At 38.3% G+C, this 24,737-nt stretch overlaps 2 long non-coding RNA genes across 3 annotated transcripts in view; one reads left to right on the plus strand and one right to left on the minus strand.

Annotated features, from left to right (window-relative positions):
* Positions 1 to 1,747: 1,747 nt before the first annotated feature.
* LOC129439826 (uncharacterized) lies at positions 1,748 to 23,591 on the plus strand. The gene is made up of 3 exons (XR_008642937.2): positions 1,748 to 2,738; positions 13,906 to 13,963; positions 22,542 to 23,591. It is a non-coding gene; the product is annotated as an uncharacterized lncRNA (long non-coding RNA).
* Positions 21,392 to 24,737, minus strand: part of LOC129439825 (uncharacterized) — a 74,965-nt gene continuing 71,619 nt past the window's right edge. The window contains exons 4-5 of one of the 2 annotated variants that reach the window (XR_012365493.1): positions 22,395 to 22,615; positions 21,392 to 21,670 (exon numbers count right to left, since the gene is read on the minus strand). This is a non-coding gene — a long non-coding RNA (uncharacterized lncRNA). Of the gene's footprint in view, positions 21,671 to 22,140; positions 22,616 to 24,737 lie in introns of those variants that run through there. The other variant, XR_012365492.1, reaches the window with a different exon arrangement.

The following is a 24,737-nucleotide window of genomic DNA, read 5'->3' on the forward strand; positions in this document are numbered from 1 at the left end:
TTAAAGTAGTTGATTTATATAACAAGCAAAATAAACAACACATAGATTACCTAGAAACTTTTTTTTTCGACAAGGTATTTGTTCAAGAGTTTAGTTTAGCAACTAGTCAGACCATTAAACAAATCGGAAGGAAAGTTCCAACCAGACGCGTAATCGCGTCACCGCATGTGCGTCCGATGAAACCGTCTAGTCATGGAATATTTGATTAATGTATTCATGCTATTGACACAATTATCAGCTGCCACTGGTTACAATCACTTTCTCTGACATCCTGGCAGCTCGTGACTGCTAACCCAAGGATGCGCTATTTTAAAAATAAGTGTTCTGATTGTCACGTGTGTGGTTCCCTTTTCCAAAATATGTGTCCTGTGTGTCGAGAGATCCTGTGTGCATCACGTGTCCTGTCAAAACAAGTGCCTGCTGCAGACGTGTCAAAACCATTTATGATTAAAGAGACGCTTACGTTCCCAAAATACACGCTAGACACTTCCTTAACAGTAAACTCTGATTACGCATGAGATTATGTGAGTATCTGACAAACGCGAGCATATCTTTTATCATAAACCCTTTAGACGCAGCTGCAGCAGGCACTATTTTGGCATGACACGTGATGCACACACGATCTCTCAAAGCACAGAACACATATTTTGAAATTACGAAGCACACACATGACAAGCTACATACATGTGACGAACTTTGCATCGAGCGTCCTCGTAAAAAAGAAGTCACCGGCCGCCACTGATCCTAACCTAAAGCCCAACTCTAACCACAGTGTAAAAATTGCTTTTAATTTAGTTAGATTAAAAAAACTCTAAAACAAGATAATTCTTAACAAAAAAATCTGAGAATCTATTTTTAAAGTTTAATATTTCTCACCCCATCGGGGAGTTAGTATTCCTGTACTATAACAACATTATGCTCTGGAATATAAAAGAATACGAATTTGCTAGTAAGGTTAAAAAGAAACTTAATTCAAGAAATACATGAAGACAAATAATATCTTAATTAAGGATGTAGTCTTTTGGGATACTTCAGAATATTTTAATAGAATACAAGAAAAAAAATCTTTATTTTATGTAGCATATAAAATCAAGTTCAGCAATCCTATTCTTTTTATTAGGGATAACAATTACTATAATTCGAAGTGAGAGGATATTTCAAAACTATTTATGTCACTGCTGCAGAGTCAAATCTCCTAGCCTGGATACTTTACTCAACTACTTTCACAGCAAGAACCATTCAGTCAAAGGTTCATAAACATATACACAACATTTCCTTCTTAACTTTATATAATCAAAATAATAGGTCTGCCTAGTGATTAGTCACGACTAATTGTTTGCAGAATAAAAGTTTCTGTTTACATTATATATGTGGGTGTACTGTGTAAAATAATTCTGTATATATAAATAAATAAATAAATACATACACACACGTATAATTTTAAGAAAAATATATATTTATATAATAAATATTTATATTTACATATAATATAAATTATATATATATATAAAAAAAATCTATATACACATCCAAATATTTCTTAAAAATATACATGCGTGTGTGTATTTATAATTATTATACACAGTATAATAATATATATATACTGTATATGATGTAAACAAAACGTTTATTCTCCAGCCAGTTAGTTGCGAAGAACCATTAGGCAGCCCTACAAAAAAACCTTTATCCACTACAAAGAACCTTCTATAAAACAGAAAGGTTCATTTGAATGTAAAATGTCCTTTACCATACAGCCAAAATTGGTTCCTCTATCTATGGCATTATGTAGCACCTTTAGTTTTAAGAGTGTATGAGCATTAAAGAGATTTTACACAAGCACACAGATACCAGTTATTAGCTGCAGAAATAGAGAGAAAGGGAGAAAGTGAGTCACCTGAGGGTACAGGGTAAAATGAGAGGTACATCAAAAGTAAGACGGTGAATTTAAATCCCAGTCTGCAGATCATTCTCCGTATTTACAAATCGATCAAGTTCACATCCAAACTTCACACAAACTGACAAAACCAACCAAAACCATCCCTGACCAAAAAAGGACAGCCCGTCCTCTGTGTGTGTGCATGTGTGTGTGTGCGTGCGTGTGTGTTCACAGGTTGACCTCCAAACCACTGTGTCTGGACTTCTGAATGCAGTTGTAATTAAAGTAAATTAGATATGTGCACAGCCAATTTTCACAGAGACCGGCCAGCAATACTTTTATTATTGAGAAGGATCAGGCTGGCTTATACGGTGAGGGATTCAAGTCAATGGAGGAGAAAAGGGCGAAGATTTATTCAGAAAGAGAAAAAAGAGCCCTCAGAAATCTCGAGGCTCTCAAATGCAGGTGGCGGCGTGGAGAAAATCACTCTCCCTCTCTCTTTTATTCCAGAGGGATGGAAATGACAGCAACAGGAGGAAGTGGAAGAGGCTCAGTGGAGGAAGAGAGTGGGCGCGCACATCAAAGACTCCCATCTGGAGCGCGTCCACACCTTTCTCCATCTCTCGCACACAGACGCATGCTTCTCGCGGGCTCTTATCCGCCAGACAAACTGCCGTTTTTAATTTGTGTGACAATACGTGCGGACGGCCCCTTATTTGCAAGGGGGAGCCTGGAGCAGCTCCCATTTGAATAAGCACACATGTGGGTTATCAGGGATCAGGAGACTGTGCACACAGACAAGCGGAGCGTGACGAGCAGAGCTTGGCCTTCGTCAGTGGGGCATGGAACCGCACAGCACCACGTAAGACAGCGCTTAACACAACACCCTACATTACACAATGCTGCACGACATGGAGGAGCTTAGCACATCAAAATAGATTAATAGCTAACGCACAGAGGTACAGCACAACACAACACATGTAGCACATGCAACACAGCCAGGATAACACAACCCATGCCAACACAAAATGCAGCATGACACAGTGCTGTAGACACAGCACAACACAGTGTGACACAACAAATGTAGCACAACAAATGTAGCACACACAAAAAAGCCTTTAAATAAGACTTTAAGACATAGCACAACACAGAATATAAAACAAGAATATAAACACAGCCTACCCCAACACACAGCACATCATTACACAACACATGTAACACACACAGCACAGCATGACACAACACATATGACTTTAAAACATTGCACAACACAGAATATAAAATTAGAATATAAACACAGCCTAACCCAACACACGGCACAGCATTACACAAATGTGTAACATACACAATACAGCATAACTCAACACATGTGTAACACACAAAACATTCTGACACAACACACATCACAATACAGTATGACACAGCATATCACAACTCGTCACACACATAAGACACCCTGATACATGGCACGGCAAAACACGTGACAAAGAATGACTCAACACATCTCACACACACAGCACATGTAACACATTACACAACACATGTGTAACAATTCAATTCAATTTAATTTGATTTATATAGCGCTTTTCACAATTGTTTAATGGTTCCAGTTGTAACACACATCACACACAACACTGTATGACACAACACAGTGACGACACAGCATAACACAACTAGTCACACAGTGGCACATAAGACACCATGATACAATGCACAACATAACACATGACACATAACATAGAATGACAACACGTTTAACACAGCACAGTAGTATGACACAGCATAACACAACACTTGTAACACACACAGCACAGTATGACACATCATAACACAACACAGCCTGCACAGCTAAACACTGTACACCACATGTAACACACACAGCAGAGTATGACACAGCATAACACAACACATCACACAACACAACACAGCCTAACTCAACATACAGCACATGTAACACATTACACAACACATTTGTAACAATTCAATTTAATTTGACTTATATATCGCTTTTCACAATTGTTTAATGGTTCCAGTTGTAACACACAACACATTCTGACACATCACACAACACTGTACAGTATGACACAACACAACACAGTATGACACATCATAACACAACTCGTCACACACACAGACACCCTGATACAGTGTACAGCATAACACATGACACAAAACATAGAATGACAACACGTGTAACACACAGCACAGTAGTATGACACAGCATAACACAACACTTGTAACACACAGCACAGTATGACACATCATAACACAACACAGCCTGCACAGCAAAACACTGTACACCACATGTAACACACACAGCAGAGTATGACACAGCATAACACAACAGATGTAACACACACACAGCACAGTATGACACAGCATAACACAACACATCACACAACACAGCCTGACACAAAATGCACAGCACAACACTGTACACCACATGTAACACACGCAGCGGAGTATGACAGAGCATAACACAACACTTGTAACACACACACAGCACTATATAAAACAGCACATCACAACTCATCTCACAAACACAACACAGCCTAACTCAACACACAGTACATGTAACACATTACACAACACATTTGTAACAATTCAATTTAATTGGACTTATATAGCGCTTTCACAATTGTTTAATGGTTCCAGTTGTAACACACAACACATTCTGCCACATCACTCAACACTGTATGACACAACACAGTATGACACAGCATAACACAACTCGTCACACACACAGACACCCTGATAAAGTGTACAGCATAACACATGACATAAAACATAGAATGACAACACGTGTAACACACATCACAGTAGTATGACACAGCATAACACAACACTTGTAACACACACAGCACAGTATGACACATCATAACACAACACAACACAGCCTGCACAGCTAAACACTGTACACCACATGTAACACACACAGCAGAGTATGACACAGCATAACACAACACATCACACACACAACACAGCCTGACACATACTGCACAGCATAACACTGTACACCACATGTAACACACGCAGCGGAGTATGACACAGCATAACACAACACATGTCACACACACAACACCTGACACAACCCTGCTGAAAAAAACAGCATCAAACCAGCATGGACCAGCATTGGAATTATGCTGGTTTATGCTGGTTTAGTCACCAGCATACCAGCACCAAAACACAACATATGTTGGTATGACCAGCATGGGATGCTGGTGCTAATGCTGGTTTAGCTGGTGCTAATGCTGGTTTGGTGCTGGTTTAGCTGGTACTAATGCTGGTGCTGATGCTGGTTTGATGCTGGTTTAGCTGGTGTTCACTAGCAAACCAGCACCAAAACACAACATATGCTGGTCTTGCTGGTAACCACATGTAACACATGCAGCAGAGTATGACACAGCATAACACAACAGATGTAACACACACAGCACAGTTAGACACCATAACACATCACACACACACACACACACACACACACACACACACACACACACACACCAAAATGTCCCCACAAGGTCACAAAAACACTGGTATTCCTATCTTTGTGGGGACAGAGCATAACACTGTACACCACATGTAACACACACAGCAGAGTATGACACAGCATAACACAACGCATGTCACACACACAAACGCATGTCACACACACACAACACAGTATGACACAGCATAACACATTGCATCACACACAAAACACAGCCTGACACAAAATGCACAGCATAACACTGTACACCACATGTAACACACACAGCAGAGTATGACACAGCATAACATGACATAGCATAACACCACAACACATGTAACATGACACCAAAATATGACACAGAATAACACAACCCATGTCACAAGGCCTGACACAACATACAACACATCACAGTATGACACAGTACAACACAACACAGAACAACACAAACACACATTTTGAACAGCAAATAAATATAACAGTGAATCACATTTCAAAATATTATCAAGTAAAATTTTCAAAAGTTAATCTGAAATAAAACTTTTACAGCTCAGAACCGCAACGCATCACTGTGCAAAATCCATATAACTCAACCCTTAACAACACAAAAACACATCATACACACAGTCACAAAAAACAAAAGTCTCCAGACTCCAGAAGTCAGTGGGGTTCCACTTTCCAGGCTTCGGAGAAAACCTCAAATTAAAGACTACAGTACCACACTGAAGCACACCGGGCTTCTCCAGCGTGTCATACTCATGTCTTATTTCCTCATGAGAGGAGAGAGAGGCAAAACCTGAGTGAGCAAAGTGAGCATTCTCCCAGAAAATATCACTTCCCCCCTCTGTCGGAACAGCCCAAACACTTCTTGTTTGTGCTTTTTTCCCCATGTCAGCTGCAAGGCCCTCTTGGCGACAGCAGCCTGGGGAGAGAGAGAAAGAGAGAGAGAGAGAGAGAGAGAGAAAGAGAGATAGAAAGAGAGAGAGAAATCCCCCGTAGGGAGGAGTTGCCTCTGGGCCTCAGAAAGCCTATTTACGACAAGCTGTGCTTGTTACTTTCATCAAAATAGAGCATGGAGCTTTTCTTCTCCCCTTGTTTTCTTGTGCTTTTGGCAGGAGGGTGTTATTGTTAAGCACCAGGTTCCATTGTGCTTGACCGAGTAGTGAAAGTAAAGACAGGAGGAAGAGGAAGGAGGGGAGGATTGGAAACGATTCTCTCTTCCTCCTTGAGGCCCATCCGCTATGTTCAATATCTAAGGTGGCTATCATGCTGTCACAACGGTCAGTTAAAGACAGTGTCCACATGAAATCAAAATGTTCAAACAACAACCCCAACACCACATCACATGATGATAGCAAACTTAAACCTTAACGTTTACCTAAAACCATTTATATATTTACTGATGATTATGTTGAAAAAAAATATATTAATTCTATTTGATGCTACACTCTTAAAAATTGGGTTCAAACAACCTACTATACAATGTAGGCTTGTGCCGATAGACGAAAATATTATGTATCGACAATCAGGTAACACTTTATTTTACGACCCGCAGTACCGCGTAATTAAACCGAATTTACAGCGTACCTATTTGTAACAACAGAGTACCTCTGCAGTACGTACTTGTAGGTATAAGGGAACAATATTTCAAGTTTGGGGTAATAAGGGGTACCTATTGTAATATCACCTATGTATGACTTACGTCTATGTGTAATATGGTCTATTGATTTTTTTGTTATTTTTTTTCATATTTGCTACTTACCTGATGAAAGTGTATTGTATAGCCTACAGTTGATGTCTACAAGCCACGTCGGCAAATAAAATATAACAGCACAATAAAAATAATAGCAACTTGTACCTCTTTGATCTGTATATGTATACAGGAGTTACCAGGTAACTCTTACCTTTGCGGGCTGTAAATTAAAGTGGCGCTTATTACAGCCTTGTTCTGTGTATTTACCAGGTAACTCTCATATTTGCGGGCTGTAAACTAAAGTGGTGCTTTGTTCACCTCTTGTTATAAATGTTATAGGGTAAATAAATACCATAAACATACAGAATATTGTTATTTTAAAACATCTTTAAAACACTATAATTAGGCCAACACTTAATTTTTATTAACACAAAACTTTTATTTCAAATAAAAAGTCATGACAATTTTTCGTTGTTTTTGCGGCTTGGCTTCCTCTGTTGGGGTTCTTGTCCACTCGGATGTTGAGTTGATGTCGTCTCACAAATGCTGTTCTACATTACATATAAAAAACATAAATGGAAGCCTTCAGTAAATGTTTCTTCACTGTGCACTGTGTACAAAAAAAATGAGTTTTCTGAGCCAGTTATTAACTCTAGGCTAACTTATGTGCTAGCTAACCTGCTGCTACAGTTAGCTGGCAACTTTCTTGAAAAAAAACAATGAAATTTTGAAATGTGTGGGTCATGCATTAACAGTGTAGAAAGTTTTTAAAACCTCTTAAAGAAATTTCACCTCAGGATCCCGTTCCAGCAGGCAAACCTCCTGCAGACGGCCGCGCGCTCTACACCTGAGCAGTAGCCTACGCATGTAGTCATCTTTTGCTTTAGTGGGAGCTGATATCTGCTGTTGTTTCATTCTGGTTTGCCATTGCATAAATTATATTTGGCTAAAATACTTGTGTTTACACATGTTTCAAAGCTTTATTCTACCAATGACAACACCTATTAAAAATAAACAAATAGCGTGCTGCTTTGTGGTCATTATTGTGTCATTTGAAATAAAAGAGTTTCAGAGTCAAAATTGCAAAGGACCACTTATGTCCGCAAATGTTAGAGTTTCCTGGTAAATAGGGAATAAGTTGCTATTTTTATTGTACTTACCTTAAAAAAAAGATAACAACATTAAATCAGCTGGACTTTTGTTATTAAAAGCAAGTAATATAGGCAACTAAAATAAAAGTGATGTGCTGTTATATTTATTTGCCGATGTGGCTCATAGACATCGACTGTATACAACATTCAGTAGTCAATATGAAAAATTCACAATAAATCATAAAAAATACAACAATTTCCCCATAGACTTGACTAAGTCATACATACCACGTAATATTACAATAGGTACCCTGTAGTTATAAAATACTTAGAGTATAAATTATTTATAATTCTTCATATTCTTACCCCCTTATTACCCCAAACTTAACATATTGTTCCCTTATACCTACAAGTACGTACTGTAGAGGTACCCTGTTGTTACAAGTAGGTACGCTGTAAATTCGGTTTAATTACGCCGTACTTTGCGGGTCGTAAAATAAAGTGTTACCTATAGTTTCACATTAACATGCACATTGCATGCTTTTCTTGCATGAGAGGGTTTGTGGGCTTGGGTGCCTTGCGCGAAAGAGCTTAAAACACCTGTCGATTCCTTCTCGCACGCCCCTGGACTTAAAGCGCACATCTTGGACTCTTGCTGGGACCTGAATGTGGACCAGAACTTGTAATACGCACGGCTCTGACATTTCCTTGCACTAGAGATCGTGTTGTTAGCGCCCAGAGGGCTGGCACGCAGGAATTTAATGATGCGCTCGGATTAATGGCATCAGTTTTAAGAAGGTTGCGGTCATGACAGTGTTGCCCTTGCTTCTTTTTTCTCCACCAATCAACCTGGTCTCACGAATTTCCGTGGTATAGTCACGGAAAATTTTGCTCATTTATCCGCGTCATTGTCACGGATCTCCGCATTTTTCCTTTCTTTTCTGTGTCATTGTTACGGATTGGTTTCTCAACTGTTTTGTCCTATTTTCTTACCATTGTTGCTTCGGTTTAGGGTTAGATTTACATGCAATGACATCCTTTCCCAAACCCAACTCTAACCCTAACGCCAGGTGACAATGGTTTAAAATTTAGAAAATATAAAAGAATAAATAAGAAAAAAATAGTATAAACCAATACTTAAAGTGACATCCTAACAAAAACACCAAATCTAACCCTAAACCGAAGCAACAATGGTTTGGAAATAGGAAAAAGCAGTTGAGTAACCAATCCGTGAGAATGACATGGAAAAGAAAGTCCGTGTTACGGCCACTGAAAAATGCGGAGATCTGTGACAATGACACGGATAAATGAGCAAAATATTCTGTGACTATACCACAGAACTTTGTCAAGTGACTTAATGAGTCAATAAATGAGTAAACTACTGCCCCACCCTGCGATACTATCGTGTATCGGCGATCTCACAGGCTGACGATAGGACGATCTCAAAATGGGCCATATCACCCAATACTAATACGCTGTATAAACAAGTTGGTTCAACTTTAAAAAAATAAGTTACCTGGTTACCTTTGAATTTTTAGTTAATTCAAACAAAAATATTAGTTGACACAACAACTCTTACACAAATGTTTTGAGTCAACTAATATTTTTAAGTTGAATAAACTCAAAATGTAAAGGCAACTAGATAACTTACATTTTTAAGTTGAACCAACTAAATGTTTTATACAGGAGTTAAATTACAACCACAGGGGTTGGGTTTGTCCCCTTTTGACCCAAGACTGGGTTGAAAATAACCCAGCATTTTCAGAGTATATTGTTTACAGTAAACTGCATGCACAGGATTGTGGGATATCGTGAATAATGAATCATATATGCTCCATTTAAAAAAACTTATCTTGCTAGGATTTATATACTGCTCTCTATATATGATATGCGAAGGGAAGATATTTGAGGTTTTGGACACATCCCATGTCTGTCTCCAACAGAGGAGAACCTGTAATGTCACAGAGTGTGCGCAACCTTTGATCCTCAGCTGTACTCCATCAAGTTCAATTAGAGCCGCCGCTGTCCCTGGCGGCCCCGTTTGTCATCATCTATTGGCCTGCGCACATTCCACATATTGAAGGAGTGGACAGAAAATCAATAAATAGGATTGAGCTGCCAAGGCCTGCAGGGAGCCCTCTCTCTTTGTCTCTAGTCTCTCTCCCTGTCTCTCTCTTTGTCTCTCTCTCTCTCACTCCCTCTTTCTGTCTGTGCCTCCTTATGGAGTCTCTGCTAAAGCAATTTTGAGCTCTGCTCCATCACGGCCGCCGATTTTCACCCAACTCTACACTGTCCTCAATTTCATCAGCAAGTGAAAAGGCAGTTTTTGACTTTCTATCCCTCATCACTCTTTCTGTACAGCTCAATTTTTCTGTCGCTCTCAGAAACACATACGCTCACGATCACCCACCGCTTTTTCAGAACGCAATCACCCACCATGGCTTTCTCATTGAAATGTGACCTTTAACCCTTTACGACTCCCGCCCACATCAAGAGGACTCAGATGGACTGGTAGCGCATGTGTGTTACCTGAGGATACACCTCACCAAATATATATATGAAGAGTTTAGATGCAAAACCCATTTGTAATTATTTTCTTGTAAATTAACATTTTTTTATCAGGCTCTCATGTTTAGGTTCAGTAATTGCACTTTAATGGTAAATAGGTTATTAATCTTATATATTTACAAATGTTACTTTAGTAATTTCATTGGCATTTAACACATTTATTTTGCTGCAAAACTCTTTAAGTGCATGCAAGCTTTTTTGACAAAAACCTCCACTTCTAAAAACATAGAAACATAGTAAAGAGCGAAATTACTATAAATGCAGTTAGAAACATTGCAAAGGATGAAAGTCAGAATTCAAAATGTAAAAATAAAAAACTGATGCATTTGGCTGCCACATTTGAGTATTTTTCAGGTCCAAGTACAGTACTCACAAGGGACCAAATTTTGAATGTGATCCATGGTCGTTTTTGTGCACTTTGAGGACTTTGCTGAAAAATCAATGTGGCGTTTAATGGATTCTGCCAACAAACTGATATTTTTCAATGGCCTGAATTAGACGGATTTAAAGAGAAAGTATTTGATGAATATATAATATGTGCTGAGAGCATTCGGTTAATATCATTATCTTATTTTTGACCGAGGTGGCATTTATTGGCTTTTGCATCTGAGCTCTTCATTTGCAACCAAGATTGTTGTTTTTGCAATGGTATAATGACTAAGGGTGTCACAATTTCATTTTTAATCGAAATCGATAGAAATTAGGTCACAACCTCGAACTTCGAATAAAAAAATGGAATCGTCGATGCTGCCACGTCCCCATGTCACGTCCGGTCGGCTTGCCAAGCGGAAAAAAACACATGTTGAGTGCTGCGAGTCAACCTCCTCCTAACTTCGCTAACTACAGCCAATTAAAAGATAGCATGATGCAGGAGACACCACATAAGCTGCTCTTTACATGGGAAACAAAAACCAGCACGCGCCTCCCGCCTTCACCTGAACTCAATCAGAGCATGCACGCGTGCACAGCAGAGCGGCGTCTGTGCCAGGAGCGGTCGTTTCTCTGAACTGAGATCTGTTCAAGTTTCACAATAACTAATTTCAGTTGCTTAGTTTTTTTACCTTTAAATAATGTCTCTAAAATTATCTCAGTGATAGAACAACTTTTTACTGGACAAATTGTACTGTTGCTGCAACCTGAGCAGCCTCCTAGCTGCTACAAGCACACTCTGAAAGTGGCGGTGGAGGGTAGAGCACACAGCCCCGCCCCTCCCCCTGCCTGCAGAAGAGTGTCTGATACCAGGAACTGTTGCGTTTTCAACCACATGGGGGAGCTGTAAGTCATTTTTACATGGAAACTACATAGTGTTGCTTTAAGAGTTATAAAAACAGCATTTAAACATGACTTATTGGGGTGTAGTCTCACAATCTCGTCCGACGGTAATAAAAGCGCGTTTTTAAGGTGCAAAGTACTAACAGGAATGTTCATCTGACAGGAAGTTTTGTTTTATCAGGTATGTGCGTGCACCATGTTTTTCCACTGGTAGCACGACTAACATGGCAGGGCATCTCCGGGCATAAAAATGGCATAGCAACCTGTTCTTTCAAAAAAAAAGAAGTACAAAATTGAGAATCATTCGAACTGCGACCTTAGAATCGAAAATGTAACCGAATTGAGGATTTGGAGAATCGTGACACCCCTAAAAATGACCATATACAATATTTTTCAGTCCCTGTTAGAACCAGAAAATAGAGGAAATGTTTATGCAGTATTAAATGGTATAAAACATAAACATAAAAAAGATCTAAAGAAAAAAAATTGAAAATTATCAAGCAGCGAAGTGTCAAGTATTTAGTGTGACCTCCTCTAACACTTAAAGCAATAGCAGGAACTTCTTAAAACTAAATGAAATGAAAACCTTATGTTGAATCTAATGACTTCAGGACTTCAGTCTCCTCAAAAGACTTAAAGATGTACTTAGTGTCAAGAGTGGTCACACTTAATACTGACTATCGCCCGAAGAAGCCATTTTTTGTCAATTTTTTTTTTATCATATTGTGTACAAAAATCTCTTATACACTGTAAGAAAAAAGGTACAAAACTAGACCTTTTTGTCAGTTGGGGAGGGGGGGTAATTTAAGGTTCTGTTTTGTAACTTTACAGGTATACTAAACATAATACAATGTTGGGGTACATTACTGTATACCTTAAGGATCTGTTAACTGTTTCGTACCTTTAAAGAGTACCTATTGTCCTATTCACGATTTTACATTTCCTTTGGTGTGTAAGTGTGTATTAGTACATGTTAACAGTACGCAAAAGGTACAAACCCCAAAGTAAACGTGTACGTGATTTATCGTCTCCAACGTAAATCTTTTTTCTTGGACTACAACAAACACACAGATTGTAGGCAACCGTTTACTTCCTAAGATTGGTAATTTAGACAAGACCGACATTATCATAATTCCTCACAGCCTGTAAGTTAACTTCTGTTAGCATTGCATTGTGACCGAATCTTTCAAACGTGGTAAGTAGCGTCACATTTCCGGCTGACGTCAGAAGTATTCAGGTCAATCACAACGTACAGAGTAGCTGGCCAATCAGGGACACAGAACTTTTCAAATTCGTGCATTTCAGGAAGAGAGTGAAATTTGGAACTACAAAAATGTACGGTATGTGAAAAATAATGTGTTTTTAACCATAAACCATGGAAACACATTGTGTTATACCAAATATAATTTTTTTTTTTAGCAATGACAGGTGCACTTTAAAATTGAACTGGTACAAAATTGTTCCTTAAGGTACACTTAGGGTATAATACTGTACCCTAAAAGATACAACATTTCAATGTGTTGTTTAAGCATAGGGGTACAAAAACCTTTTTTGTACCTTTTTTATATTTTTTTTCTGATAGTGTAGCAGTTCTTAACTGGACACACATGTTGAAGAAAAGCTACATCACATTCTTGATGTTACAATAAATTCCTAGAAGTTGTTAGTGTTTCATTTGTATGAAAGTTTTGAAACCTTTGAATTAAAAAACTGGAGGGTTTCCAGAGAGACACAAAATGCACAAAAACAACTCCCTATTCACCTGAAGGACATTTATCTGTTTTGAAAAGAAACACTAAAACAAAGACATTTTTTCATACCTAAATATGCATTCTCTCTCTCCCACACAATAATTTTGTCAGTGCAGGTGCACAAACGGTCCCCTGAGATGCCCCTTTATCCCCGCTGACAGTACTCTCTCCTCTTTCACCCGCAGGAAAAGCAACAAAGCCACTCAAGGTCAGTGACTCCCTGACAACCGCTCCATCTGCAAGGTATTATCATTTCATTACCTGTCTGCGTCAAAAAGCCCCGCTGTTTTCCCTCAGATTCCATCGCCATAGTAACTATTGATTTATTGTTTGTTAGAGGCCAATGGTTCCTGGACGATTAGCTCTTGATAGCACCATATGACAAACAGCTGCACTTTGGGCCAGATTGGTTGCTATTGGAGTGTGTGTGAGACTAGTTGTTTGTGTGTAGAAAAACCCAGTCTGTGTATTTTGATAGACGGCAAGTCGAGGTGACCTGCGCTGACATGCTGAGATCTCACGGACCTCTGTGGTGTGCGCAGCTTGGCGGCGGTTTGTTGCTCTAGTTATCAAATCTTATTTTCATCAGCTTTCCCTTAAGCTTTTCTTTTTATGTGTCTGGAATGCCGAATAAATGGATACGAATCCCCCCACCCTCCGAGGTAGCAGGATCTATAAAGTCCTCCATCAAAATCAGCTCTCACCCTTTACAAGAGCATTAATCACCACCAGTCCCTGCTCTTCAAAGCACCTTCATGGTGCCATTGTGCCGTCTTCAGCCCTCCGCTGCTCTGCCCAGCTCAACTTCTGCAAATGTCAGATGTTAAGAGAGCAGTGTTCCTCGACCAGGGGGTCGGGGTGATCTAGGGCAGTGGTTCCCAAACTTTTTCAGCGTGCGGCCCACCTTGTGTACAGTGCATTTTTTCGCGGCCCCCCGAAAAAAAAATTATGACAAAAACAGTTTTAAAATGTAATATTTTAATTAAACAAAACATAAACAATTATACCTAGTAGTGCTGTTGGTTAGTTGGCTTATTATTGTTTAGGTTTAATTACACAGAATTCATGATAAATGAATGTATTTTATAAAATGTCATAAAACTGGGGCCCCCCTGGCACCACCTCGCGGCCCCCAGTTTGAAAACCACTGCTCTAGGGGACCTTAACATACTTCTGAAGAAACTCATGATGACTTAGGCCAAGTTTACACAACAACATTTTCAACTAAAAACTGGAAACTTTTTGTGTTTTGGGTGTTCCTTTACAACAGGGTTTTTCAAACTTTTTTGTCAGCCAAACCTCCTTGAGGCATCCGTATTAAAGTTTTTATGAGTAGTATTTTACATAGGTATTTTTGGACCTTATTCTGGGAATTTTTCTGAGTTCTGAGCTTTCTGATATATTGTAGTGTTGTGTAATGATCACATGACATTTAGATTAAACATATCAAATTTATCTTGTTTGTTAGTATTTTGCAAGCATTTTATTTAAATCAGTGGTTCTCAAACTTTATCCGCATGCGGCCCCCCTTGTGTACGGTGTATTCCTTCATGCCCCCCCAAAAAGTGTATGACAAATTTGTTCTAAAACATAACATTTTAAATAAACAAAACAGATTATATTACACAAAGTAGTGCTGTTGGTTATTACCCTTATTTTTTTAGGTTTTATTACACAGGGACAGTGGTGGTCAGTGACTTCTTTTTTCAAGGGCGCACGATGCGAACTTCGTCACAACATGTATGTAGCCCGTCATGTGTGTGGTTCCTTTTTTCAAAATATGTGTTCTGCGCGTTGAGTGAGCCTGTGTGCATCACATGTCTTGTCAAAATAAGTGTGAGCTGCAGATGCGTCTAAAGGGTTTATGATAAAAGAGACGCTCGCGTTTGCCAGATACTCACATAATCTCATGCGTAATAAGAGTTTACTGTTAAGGGAGTGTCTTGCGTGTATTTTGTGAACGTGAGCGTCTCTTTTATCATAAACGGTTTGGCGCGTGTGCATCAGGCACTTATTTTGACAAAACACATGATGCACATGGTTCACATGACGTAACAAACAATGAAAACGCAAGCAACACACATGACACTCTGTACACATATTTTGAATTAGCGGCCCTCGGGTGAGCAGTCACCAGACGCCACTGGTTAATTAAAAATTAATGTTTTTTATAAAATGTCATAAAACTGGGGACCCCTTGGGACCATCTTGCGGTTTGAGAACCACTGATTTAGATTATTTATTTTAAAATAATGTATTTACATTTTATGATTTAATTTTAATTAATTCATTTTTTTATCCCTACGAACCCCCTGCAATCCCCCTGCAAACCACCAGGGGTTTGCAAACCCCAGTTTTACACAATAACAGTCTATTGTGTTTCTGAAAATGCAAACTTTTAAAAACTTCTTTCAAAGTACAAGTTTTTGAAAATGACACCATTGACAATGTTGTTTCTGTTTAAAAACTAAAAAACAGTAATCTATGAAAATGGTGACATTATCTGCATAGTTCGTTTTCAGTCTACTGGCATGCGCGAGTATTTGACAACCCTAACAACAATGGTGGCCTACAGGAGTGTGCCACTAAAGATATGTTTAAAACTGCTTATCTAAAAAAGTTGACAAAATTTGCTGCTTTTATAGTCCAGAGTCATTTGTAGTAATATACCAACCTCATCAAACAAACAAACAAACAAACAAAATTGCTTGATACTTCGTCATCTTAAATATTTATCGCCAACTACTGGCCTGGCACACATAATACAGCATTTCTAGTTGTTTTCAATCATCTAAATGTGGTCAACATGATCTCACGGAAAGTAGTGTTATAGTCACTAAAAAGTGATTAATTTATACGTGTCCATGGCTTTGAGCCCGAATGTCTTTTTCTTGCCACTCAGCACGAATTTCTATAAATAGTTTTTCGTTTCCGTGGCACAACTTTTTTTCGTGTCATTTTATGTATTGTTTTCTCTTTTTTTCAATCATTGTCGCTTGGGGTTAGATTTGGGGTTTGTTACACTAAAAAAAATATTTTTGCACCTTGTCTAATTTACTTAAATGAAACCAGTTAATACAACACAATGTTTTATTTTTTTGTCTCAACCTATTTTTATAATGTTCAATCTGCTTAAATTTTAAAAAATTACATGGACTAAATCATTTTATATTGGGAGCACATTAATGATTTTTGTTGCTATTACTGACTGGGCCGTGAATCGGTATTTCCCAGCATGCTTTGCATGCAACTGCCTTTGGAGAGTATTTTTTTAAATTAAGTGTTATTTTATGCATTTTTAGGTAAAGGGAAAGACTTTATAGTGTTTAATGTTGGTTTATCTTATTGATTTAGAAGAGTTTGTGTTATATTTTTACAAATTGTTTGGTTACCATCGTGCAGAAGAGTAGCGCTTGTGGTTAAGTTGTGGATGAGACGTACATAGTTCTTTTAAAGAGCACTAACATGTGTCTCTTCTCACATGTTCAACCAATGTGTCATTAGCATGCTAACGTGTGCTTATGCTAATTAGTATTATATAGAAACTGACAATTGGTTTAGCTAGACTTTTTTGCTTAAATGAACTTGTTTTATCTTTGTTGAACAGACCAGAATTAATTGCGTGGAAAAGTTTTCCTTAATTAAATTAAGTTTATTGAACAAGATATTTTTATGAGCAATGAAAATATATTTATTAAGTTGGGGCAACAAAAGATTATTTGTTTAAATTAACTTATTGTATTCTTGTTGTACAAGCCTAAACTAATTTCGTGGAAAAGTTTTCCTTAATTCAATTATGTTGAATGAACAAACAATTTTTTTGAGTGTAGGATGTACCTTTATGTATTGGTTTCTACATGTTTTTCTTCCACTTTTAAAACTACTGTTGCCTGGATTTGGGGTTAGAGTTGGGGTTTGGGTTAGGATGTCTAAAAATGTAACAAAAAGTGGTTCTAACCCCAACCCCAAGCGTCAATGCTAAGAAAATAGGAAAAACTATGAGAAAAAAATACATGAAATGAAAGAAAAAGAATGTCATACAACGGACACGAAAATCTATTTATAGAAATTTGTGAAAGTGAAACGAAAAAGACATTCGTGCTCAAGGCACAAAAAAAGCTGAATTTTGTGTCATGGACATGAATAAATTAATCAAAATTTTTTTTCGTGACTGTAACACGACTTTCTGTGAGATCAGTCTGATGTGGTGGGTACGTGAAAGTTTTCAAACCTTTCTGTTTATACAATCATTACCTACAACAAAACTCAAGATATTACTCAGTGTTTGGCTATTTTTATAACAAATATAGACGTTTTATCGGACGCACACGTTGTCGCGGTTTCGTGCCTGAACCAAAGTGGACTACTGGTCTATTTAGACATATAGATATATAGATATAGTGATGCACGGGTCAATGTGTATAAAGCACCCGACTGACATTTTCAACTAAGCGCCTAACAAATAAAATATTTGCACCAGACCCGCTTTCTGGCCCGCATTTTTTAAAAGTAGTATTGTTTAAAATAGTTTATTGGCATCTTTATCAGTGATGCGTGGGTCAATGTATAAACAACCCACACCCGAACAACGTTTTCAACTAACTAACCCGCCTGCAACTCGGACCGCAAAAAAAAATATTGTACCCGACCCACTTCCTGGCCCGCATTTTTTAAAAGTAGAAATTTAGTAATTAATTGGCATATTTATTTCAAATGACCCGACCAACCGCGACCCAAAATATCATTAAAATATTTTTGGATGACTCGTAACGGTGGGTAACTGTCATTTTGGATCAACGCGCCCTTCACTGATATATTAGACTGGCTAGTGGCTAAACTGATCTCTGGAACAAATACCTTGTCGAAAATAAAATGTTTTTGTTTGCTAAGGAGGAGGGTAGACGATGAGCATAGATCACAACTGTGGGGAGAGCTAACATTGTATACATTAATTTTACACAGTAACGTTAGCTCAGTTTAATAGTTGATACACATTAGATATGATATATGAACAAAGGTCATTTACTTGTCATTTATTTATCTTGTTATCAGAAATAAACTACTGTAGGACTCTGTTGTTATTGATTCTATGTGGAAATCTACCAGACGTTGCGTTTAGTTCACAGAAGCGTTTGTTTATGTTGTTGCTGCTGAAACCAAAACCGTTTATGCATCTTTCAACGTCATTTCAATGTCAAGCACTAGGATATATTGTTGGATAAAATTGTGCAGGGGAGGAACTTCAAATATTGATATTTATTCATTTAGCAGATGCATTTATCCAAAGCAACTTACAAATGAGTTGTACACAAATGCAGTTGTGAATGCAGGCATTGACATGTAAATATAGTACATTTTCATTTCATGCTACCCTTCAAAAGCAAAACACCTCTAGAAATAGAAACAACTTTAGCAACCTAGACGTGCATTGTTATAAGTGTCAGCAAGCCAGGCCAGGCGTTACTTTACTTTGTGCTTGCCCATGCTGTGAAGCAGAAACCACCCGAAGCCGGGCAGCTTTAAGAGTTTTCTAAAGCCCAACCGGAGTCCCATTAAACTGTGACCAATCATTGCCTCTGCTCACCCTTCCCCGTTAAAGAGCTCATTCACATAATCTACAGCACTCACTCTTTGGTTTTAAGAGAGAGAGAGAGAGAGAGAGAGAAACCGAGCTCTGTGGAAGACTCTGGCGAGTCCTGACGCTGCCGCTGACTCGCAGTAAATAAATTAGGCAGGCAAACGAGGTAGGTCGCGGACTGGGAGCTCAACCTCACTCAGACTAATGACAGCCCTGGCTTCAGCCGCACCGCCCTGGAGCTAACAGGTGGAACTGCTGATATTAATGACTCCAGGTGGGCCTGCCAAGCAGGAGGGGAGACGGAAGAGAGAGAGAGAGACTGGAGATAGAGAGAGGATTAGAAAGCTGAGACCAATCCAAAAGCAATCTCTCATCTCCAGCCCTAAGCCCATTTTACAGATATGCTCAGAGGAGAAAAGGCAACAAAGCAGTTGTAAATACTCAGAACAGACTAGTGGCTTTACTGAGATAGAAAGAGGGGTGTGATTTAAGACACATCCACCCACCCGCAGGTTTATATAATCCTGCAGAGGAGGAGACAAGGGGTGTGTCTCAGGGTACGTTTACATGACAACTATGTGCTAAAAATTGAAACGTTTTCCTTTGTGTTTTTTACTACCCTGTCTCATGAAGATTTGGCATGCATATGATACGCCAGTCCTCCACATTCACTTAAACAGCGCTTCTTTTTTGTCGTTTTATTTATTGATTTCTGTTTTTTAAACCATTTTCGCTTGGGTTTAGGGTTAGATTTGAGATTTGCTTAAGGAGGTTATTTAATATAGAGGTTTCTACATGTTTTTGTCTATTTTTAAGCCATGGTCGCTTGGAGTTGGGGTTAGAATCGAGGTTTGGGTTACGATGTCATTTTTATGTAACAAAAAGTTGTTCTAACCCTAAACCCAACCGACAATGGTAAAAAAATTGCGAAACCAATAAATAGAACGACAAAAAAAGATGTGCTGTTTAAGTGAATGGGGAGGACTGGCGTATCATATGCACGCCAAATTGGAATTTGGCATATGCACAATTTTCGCACTTCGCAACTCTGTGAGACTGGGTTTGTTTTTTAGGTGCACTGGAGATCAGTACAAGCGATCCCCTTTTACACAGATCTGCAAAAATGAATAAAAACGCTTTATTATGCATGCCAAACCACTAGTTGGCGAAGTCACACGATGTATGAAAACATAGTACACGTGACATCAAGATTTTTACAAATTTGCCATTTTGGCCCTGTCCCAAATGGCACCCTAAACACTCTGGTTTTCCTTCAAGGATGTCATTTTTGTAACAAAAAGTTGTTCTAACCCTAAACCCAACCGACAATGGTAAAAAAATTGATAAACCAATAAATAGAATGACAAAAAAAGACGCGCCATTTAAGTGAATGGAGGACTGACTTATCATATGCACGCCAAATTGGAATTTGGTGTATGTATTGCGCGATTTTCACACTTCGCAACTCCGTGACACTGGGTTTGTTTTTTAGGTGCACTGGAGATCAGTACAAGTGATCCCCTTTTACACAGATCTGCAAAAACGAATAAAAACGCTGTATTATGCATGCCAGACCACTAGTTGGGCGAAGTCACACGATGTATGAAAACATAGTACACGTGACGTCACGATTTACACGAATTTGCCAATTTGGCCCTGTCCCAAATGGCACCCTAAACACTATGGTCTTCCTTCAAGTCTGCACTTTCATGACGTAATGCAACTAATGGGAAGAAGTCCTGGTGCGGGCTAAGGAAAAATGTGCATCACGGGTGCATATTGCCCTTGAGCACCCTTTTTAAACTTAAAATGACAAATGGGACACTGTACGGTCTTGTTGACTACAAGGACACGTGCATGCGACAGCCACTAGAATGCGCCATTTGGGACCCAGCCTTTATCGTTTACATGGAAACAAAGAAGCTGCCACTTTTAAAAACTAGCACTTTAAAACGCTTTTTTTTAAGTTTACATTCACATTTATGCATTTGCCACCTTCCACATTCCAAAAAATTTATTTCTCTGGCCAAAAATATGCTAAATACATTTTGTAGAAAGCTTAATTAAATATATTTTGGAGTTTGAAAATATATTTCATTTTAACCATCATTAATATTAACAAATATTTAAAAATGTAGGCTATTTTAGGGACAACAAATAATTTTTTTAATTTAATTTTAACCCATACCGCAAAAATATTTGTGTGTATAAAATGTGTGTAAAATAGTCGGAGCTGATGGTGTAGTAGGTAGCGTTCCGACATGTGGTGCTTTCGCATTTCCAGCGACCCGAGTTTGATTCCCGGCTTGTGGTCATTTGCCCATCCCATACCCCTCTCTCCTCCCCGTACTTTCCTGTCCTCTCCTTAATTACTGTTAAATAAAGGCAAAAAAATTATTAAGTATAAACTGTATAAGTATGTATAAAATATACATTTATAAGTCTTTTTTTGCAGTTGAAAATATATTTTTGTTGTTTACAGGTTTGTAACATACAAAGTTATTCTTTCAATGTGACGTGAATATAAATGCTTTAAAATATATTTATTTTATTATATTATATATAAAAATTATATTTTGAATATATATATATATATATATATATATATATATATATATATATATATATATATATATATATATATATAAATTATAATACATATATATATATATATTTTTTGCCATATTGGCTTTATCCAAAGCGACTTGCAGTGCATTACAAGGTATACGTTTTCTTTACATAAGTATGTGTGTTTCCTGGGTTTGAACCAATGACCTTTTGTGCAGCTTAGGCGAAAAACAGAAGCAAAAGTTTGCATTTTAATGCCCCTAAAACACCATTGTCATGTAAATGAACCATTTTTATTTAAAAACATTGTTATGTAACAGTTAAAAAAAACTTGGTTTTGCAAGTCAATTCAACCTACTATTTTAAGTTTTGGTTTAAAAAGTTGACATAATATCAATTCAAGACACATATTGCAAATTTTTTACAGTGTACTTCACATGAATCAAGATATTGTTAACACGTTCACAAACTCACAAATCGGCACTAGCAATGACCCAACAACCATAATGAAAATGTCGTCTCAGTTACCTGCGAAACAATTATGAAGTTGCTCGTTGAACATAGCTGGAAACAAGAGATGTAGGACAGTAAATAAACCCGCACTCTTCGGTCTCCAATGGCATCCTGCTCGTATCTTTTAACTGCCTGTCTTCCTTCCTTTCTGTCTTTTTGCAGATGTGAATCGTAATCAGTGACAAGACAGCAGCGCACATCAAACGGCGGGGAGCGGCTGGGGTCTGCGCAGCCACCTAATAAAAAGCAAACAAGCAATAAATAAAAGGGAATTTTATAGAGGGCCTTCTGTGGTGGGCTGGTTGAGGGAAGCTGAGGAGAGATGCACTGAGACATCAGAGGGTAAACATAACATTAACTAGAACAAATACTACAGTATTTTGATGTAAAGCATATAGAAGGTTGAAGAAGAGGAAGGGAAAGAGAAGGGTTGAATATGACAGCAGATCATGAGATCTTTTCATCTGACAGATGAGGAGGAACCAAACGGCAATTACGACCCTTGGGAAGGGAGAGAAGTCCACAGCTTTAGGTTACAGATCAAACACAGATACACAAACAGTGATATGATATTGTGTGACCCCACACATCCATTCAATGCTCAGCAGATGTTTAATAAGGACCATTTAAAGTCAACATGAATTGGAATAGTGTCTATTTACTTTCTTAAAACATGGGTTTCTTGTGAACATTGAAAAGTAAAGAAGTTTATCTTTCATGATAATATAAAATATTCTTCTGTCATTCTTCTCACATGAAACGCTATTTTTTGTTTACAATAAATGGCAACGTTTCTCACAGACTTATGATTAAATTAAGCTTTTTAGTCTATATAGCATTCAAAGGCAACATGCTGAGCAAATTGACAAACTGACAGTGTTTATTGTGAAACATTGTACTTTTGACACCTCTGTGAGATGGTCTTTGTTGCGACTGACTTTGAAGGCCTCCGCAGAACAATAATCAAGGCCTGTCTTAAAGAATGCATGGGGATCAGAGGAGCCGTGTTCTCAGATTGAAAACAAATTGGTTTCACCTTTTCAGACAACCTCATGCAGAAGAGAGAGTGGGAGTAGTTTTTGACATTTCATCTTTTCTTATTATTTTTTTAAATGGGATTTGGAACACAGCTGCGATTCATTTTTAAGAAGTTTGTTTTGAAAAAGAGCTTTTTTTTAAGATGCAAGAGATGCAAGATGCAGTTTCACTGTAACTGTGGGTTCACACCAAACGCGAGTTCAACTATTTGCGCAAGAAGATTACATACAAAGTCAATGCAAAGATGCGATTAGATGCGTCCTCGCATGGGGCGATGCAAATTATGCATTATACGGGGCGCGTTTGCCGAAAACATGTGCTATTCGCCTCAAACGCAAACTATTCAACTCGAGCGAAAAATTCGCATGACACGAAGTTAACGAAGTTAAATCCCGCGAGTAATCTAGAGCGAGTAACGCGATGCCCCGTGTTTGGTGTGTGCGTAGCATAAGACCACGCCAGACGTTAAGACAGTTCACTTGACTACTATTCTGTACCTTGTATTAACAATGACTTAAGGTGTGGCATGATGGCCTCTACTATTTCACTGTGAAATTAGGTATAAGGTTTAAATAAACGGTTGTTTCTCATCAAATCTGATCTTTGCCCCCTCTAAATGTTACTATAATAACATTACAGTATCACTTTACAATAAGGTAGTATTTGTTGACATTGGTTAATGCATTTCCTAACATGACGTGTTTTGTCAAAATAAGTGCCTGCGTCAAAACCGTTTATGATAAAAGAGACGCTCACGTTGACAGAATAAACGCAAGACACTCCCTTAACAGTAAACTCTGATTACGCATGAGATTATGTGAGTATCTGGCAAACGCAGGCATCTCTTTTATCATAAACCCTTTAGACGCGTCTGCAGCAGGCACTTATTTTGACGGGTCACGTGATGCACATAGGATCACTCGACGCGCAGAACACATATTTTGAAAAAAGGAACCACACACATGACGGGCTACATACATGTTGGGCCCTATTTTAACGATCTAAGCGCATTGTCTAAAGCGCACAGCGCAACGTCTAAATGGGCGTGTCCGAATCCACTTTTGCTAATTTAACGACGGGAAAAATGTTTTTTGCGCCGAGCGCATGGTCGAAAAGGGTAGGTCCTATTGTAATGGGAGTATTTTGGGCGTAACGTGCAGTAAACCAATGAGAGTCACAGCTCTCATTCCCTTTAAAAGCAAGTTGCGCTGGCGCTATGTCGAATCCCTATTTAGATGACGGACTTTGTAAACTGAAAAACTAAGCGGAGGAAGAAGATCCCCAGTTTAAGATTAATGTTAAATATTTGTGTTGTTTTTC

Source organism: Misgurnus anguillicaudatus, chromosome 22 (assembly GCF_027580225.2).
Source record: "Misgurnus anguillicaudatus chromosome 22, ASM2758022v2, whole genome shotgun sequence".
Classification (NCBI taxonomy): Eukaryota; Metazoa; Chordata; class Actinopteri; order Cypriniformes; family Cobitidae; genus Misgurnus; species Misgurnus anguillicaudatus.